We start from the raw sequence: 4,670 nt of genomic DNA, 5'->3' as shown, positions 1-4,670 counted from the left end.
TGTACAAAATCTAGGCTCCCAGAAGACTAAAGTTGACAGAGGAAGAAGGGAATACACTGCTGGTCGGGTAGTAGGACAACATTTGGACACAAGGGAATGAAGGAAGGAAAAAGCAACCTGCAAGAAGATGGGTAGAGGTATTCGGGGATGGGGTTAGGGGAGAGTAAAGATCATGGACAGGGATGAAGAATGACACAAGATGGAAGTGTGCTGCCAATGTGGAGCGCAGGAGAGAAGAGAACGGACTAAGGAAGTTGTTTCCACAAGCTGGAGAAGAGAGGAACAAATGAGTGGAGGTGAAAAGTGAGCCTGGATTTGAGATTTTCACATTTTACTCATTTTCATATTTTATTTTATTTTGTTTGTGATCTATGTATGTACAAGGGAAATGGGAAATGGAGGGGACTTTAGGAAGGTAGGCTACACTAGATAAGGGGAAGTGGGTTAAAATCCTGCCGTTTTGTGTACATATTATGTGGACTTGTTGAAGGAGGAACTACCTTTAAGGTATTGTGTGAGAATGTGGTGACGATAGAAGATTGATCAGCCGAGAATCCATCAATGGTTCAGTTTTGCTTTTTATTCATTTGCAAGTAAATACAATTTTCCGTTGAATCTACAGACTATCCCGTATTAACTGAAGGCAACATAATTTCATTGGAGTGAATAAATTATTTCTGGATTGCACCAATGGATCTCTGCCACAGGATTATAATTTTGCTTCCTCCTCAACTGTCGGACAAGTAACACTTGCAACAGACTTTAGATTATCAAGGCTTTGGAGTAATATTCCCTGATGGTAGCTGCAAGGAGTTAATGTTGAGGTCAGGTCAAAGGGTTTGTTTTCTACTTGATCGACGATTTATTTTTAAATCAATGTCAATATCTGTGATGTCGTTTCAAGTTTTGTTGGGTTTGCTCTTTCAGATGTTAGCGCCTCCCATTTGCACACGTGTGGAGGAACATGTGAGTTCCTGTTAACTTATGGAGGTGGGACATGTTAACTCCTCCCATTAACAACTAGAGGCATGGCATGTTAGCTCCTCCAATCCACGTGTGTACTTCTTCAATTCATGTGTGTAGGGGCATGTTAATGCCTCTTGCTCATATCTCGACGCAGGATTATTTGGCTCCTCCCATTCATAGCTGCTGGAGGTGGAATAAGTTAGCTCCTCCTGTTCACATCTGGAGGTGCACGACCTGTCAATTCCTCCCCGTCACATCTGGAGGTGAAATGCGGTTCCTAATTCACACATGGAGGTGGGACCTGATAGCTCCTGTTCACATTTGGAGGTGGGGTACGGGAGCTACTTCAATTTGCACCTGAAAGCAGGACACTTTGGTGGCTCCTATTCATCACATCCAGAGGCAAGTCCTATCGGCACCTCACAAGGAGCATGGCAAGCAGAATTGCTCAGCCAATCATCAAGGACCTTTGCCACTCGCTCCATTGGTCACAATTATAGGGGATACTGTTTTTTAAACTTGATGCCTTATTTTGGCTGTGCTATTTATGTGGTTTTTATTTCTGTTATGTACATACATGCATGAGGGCTTGTTGCTTGGAAAATACCTTCATTATATGGCAATACAAACCTTCCTGCCTTTTGCTTTGTTTTTGACCATCAGAATGGTGTCCTTTGCTGTTTTTTTTGTTTTTCATTTGGACGAATTTAAAACAACTTTATAGTTAGATGAGTGATTTATTTATTTTTAATCTTTTTGGTCAGTCACTCCATCTTTATCAATGAAGGTCCCGATCCCATTAACTGAACTTGGTGGTTGGATGTCAAACACTTATGAGATGAATATATGATTATGATTTCTCACCTGACATTAATCCCCCCCTCCCCCCCCCCCCCCGGCAATGATTCATTTTTGTCTCAAATGCCCTCAACTTACATAATATGCTGGCTGGATTCCCAGATGCAGAATAAATTCAGGACTTCAAAATGGGTTTCAATATTGTATTGTCTCTTTACACACAAACAGCTGACTCATGGATTTGCATTGCTTATTGCCACGTTCCTATTCGTGTGGGTTAGATTTTCCTCCTTGCCATCAGTGCTCACAAACATGACCTGGGGAGATGGCACCCCAAGGTCTATGTGCCCAAAGAATGCCTCTTTCTCCACATTCCACTTTTCTTGAGAATGCCACAGAAGGGACAACTCCACATCACCCCCCTCGCCTATACAAATTTCCTCAATAAGCCCCTTTGAGATAGCCTTTACTATTGGCTGAATCAGAATAATTTATCTCCACACAAACTTCTCTTTTTATACCAACAGACTGAATTGTAAAGGACTTTTTTTTTTTTTTTTTTTTTTTCTCCATTGGAGTTAGATTCATGGAGGAGTTGAACAACAAAAGCCAGCGTGTTTTCAGACTACCAGAGGATATGGCAGGACATATATGCGTGCACGCGCGCGCGCACACACACACACACGATTCATTCATTTTGTATGTAGCCTGTGGCTGCCACTGATATATATATATATATATATATATATATATATAGATATATATATATATATATATATATATATATATATATATATATATATATATATATATATATATATATATATATATATATATATATATATATATATATATATATATATATATATATATATATATATATATATATATATATATATATATATATATCGATATCGATATAGATAACTATATATATATATATATATATATATATATATCCACTAATGCAGTGCCCCCGGACATTAGAGCTGGAATTGTCCAGGATGCTGGCGATAACTCGCCTACTCTTCACGAAGGACACCATGAAATCTTTAACGTTCACCAACTAATGCTGGGAGACGAGACGCCTGGTTTAACGTCCATCCGATGAATGGTGCACACATTGATGAATCGCTTTGCCTGCGAGAAACCAGCTTGAGTTTGTAGCTGGGTAGAGATTCGAACCCAGGCTGGACAGCTTGGAGGAGGCAAATGCACATTTCCTCTCGGCTCTCCTTCCAGCCCCATGAGAACATCAGCCCCACACGAACATTTCAAAACAGTTATCTGTTGCAAAGTGCTCCCTCAGATGGATGGTGGTAATTTTCTCCACCTTCCAGCAATTTGTTGATGGTCTAAAGTACAGGACTTGCTGAAAAGAAGACAGAGATGCCAGTGCACAGAGCAATGTTTTGACACTACTGGAACTGATAACATTGGCCTGAAGTTGAGATGTCGTTTATCCGGATATCTTTACCTTTTAGATAAAAAATACTTTTACATTTACAACCAAGTCCCCACCAGCTCCTCTCTCCGACCTCTTTGCACGTTTATGTTTCACGTTGCAATGTCTGAACATTTCATTGTTGTTGCAAGAATGGACCGACTCCGACGATTTACAATCTCTGTGATCAACATGAACACACAAGGCTGTTCGGCCCACAATGATGTTTTCAGCCTTATGGCTGGGATGTTTATATTTGGCATTTGGTATTCCCAGACCATGGGGTGGGATCACAGAATGGCTTTAATGCACATTAATCTGGTGGTCAGGCAAACACACATGATCAATCATACTTGGAATTGAGCTTTTGTCAACATTAACTACAAGGGCAAAATCGATGATAATAAATGTAGAGACTGGTGTTGGCTTAGTGGTTAGCGTGGAGGCTTTGGATCCAAAAGGTCCCGAGTTCAAACCCCGTTGACTGCTGAATTAAATACACCAGGAGGTTGACTCAGCCTGCCGACCTTTTAAGGTCGGCAAAATGAGAAGAACCAGTGGACAGTGCACACGTTCCCCCAGTGCACACGTTCCCCCAGTGCACACGTGTACTGGGGAACCAGGGAACTAGTGTACTGGGGAACCGGGGAACTTGGGAACCAGTGTACTAGTGTACTGGGGAACTAGTGTACTGAGGAACCAGTGTACTGGGGAACTAGTGTACTGAGGAACTGGTGAACCAGTGTACTGGGGAACTTGGGAACCAGTGAACTAGTGTACTCGTGTACTGGGGAACCAGTGAACTTGTGTACTGGGAAGCAGTGTACTGGGGAACCAGTGAACTAGTGCACTGGGGAACCAGTGAACTAGTGCACTGGGGAACCAGTGAACTAGTGTCCTGGGAACCAGTGTACTAGTGTACTGGGGAACTAGTGTACTGAGGAACCAGTGTACTGGGGAACTTGGGAACCAGTGAACCAGTGAACTAGTGTACTCGTGTACTGGGGAACCAGTGAACTTGTGTACTGGGGAACTAGGGAACCAGTGAACTCATGTACTAGTGTACTGAGGAACCAGTGAACTGGTGAACCAGTGTACTGGGGAACTTGGGAACCAGTGTACTAGTGTACTGAGGAACCAGTGTACTGGGGAACTAGTGTACTGAGGAACCAGGGAACTTGGGAACCAGTGAACCAGTGAACTAGTGTACTCGTGTACTGGGGAACCAGTGAACTTGTGTACTGGGGAACCAGTGAACTAGTGTACTGGGGAACCAGTGAACTCGTGTACTAGTGTACTGGGGAACCAGTGAACCAGTGAAATAGTGAACCAGGGAACCAGTGAACTAGTGTACTGGGGAACTAGGGAACCAGTGAACTAGTGTACTGGGGAACTAGGGAACCAGTGAACTAGTGTACTGGGGAACCAGTGAACTTGTGTACTAGTGTACTGGGGAACCAGT

General features: G+C 42.5%; 1 protein-coding gene across 2 annotated transcripts in view; it reads left to right on the top strand.

Annotated features, from left to right (window-relative positions):
• The window catches only part of LOC147028267 (ankyrin repeat domain-containing protein 13D-like), a 110,352-nt gene extending 108,395 nt beyond the window's left edge, over window positions 1-1,957 (top strand). For both annotated transcript variants that reach the window (XM_085878519.1, XM_085878520.1), the window contains one exon: window positions 1-1,957. This exon is cut by the window's left edge and continues 831 nt beyond it. The gene's annotated coding sequence lies outside the window, so the exon portion shown is untranslated.
• The last annotated feature ends 2,713 nt before the right edge of the window (window positions 1,958-4,670 follow it).

Source organism: Eptatretus burgeri, chromosome 4 (assembly GCF_056783735.1).
Source record: "Eptatretus burgeri isolate ZD-2024b chromosome 4, Ebu_testis_v1, whole genome shotgun sequence".
Lineage (NCBI taxonomy): Eukaryota > Metazoa > Chordata > Myxini > Myxiniformes > Myxinidae > Eptatretus > Eptatretus burgeri.
Note: the sequence above shows the minus strand (reverse complement) of the source record. Positions and strands in the feature narration are given on the sequence as shown.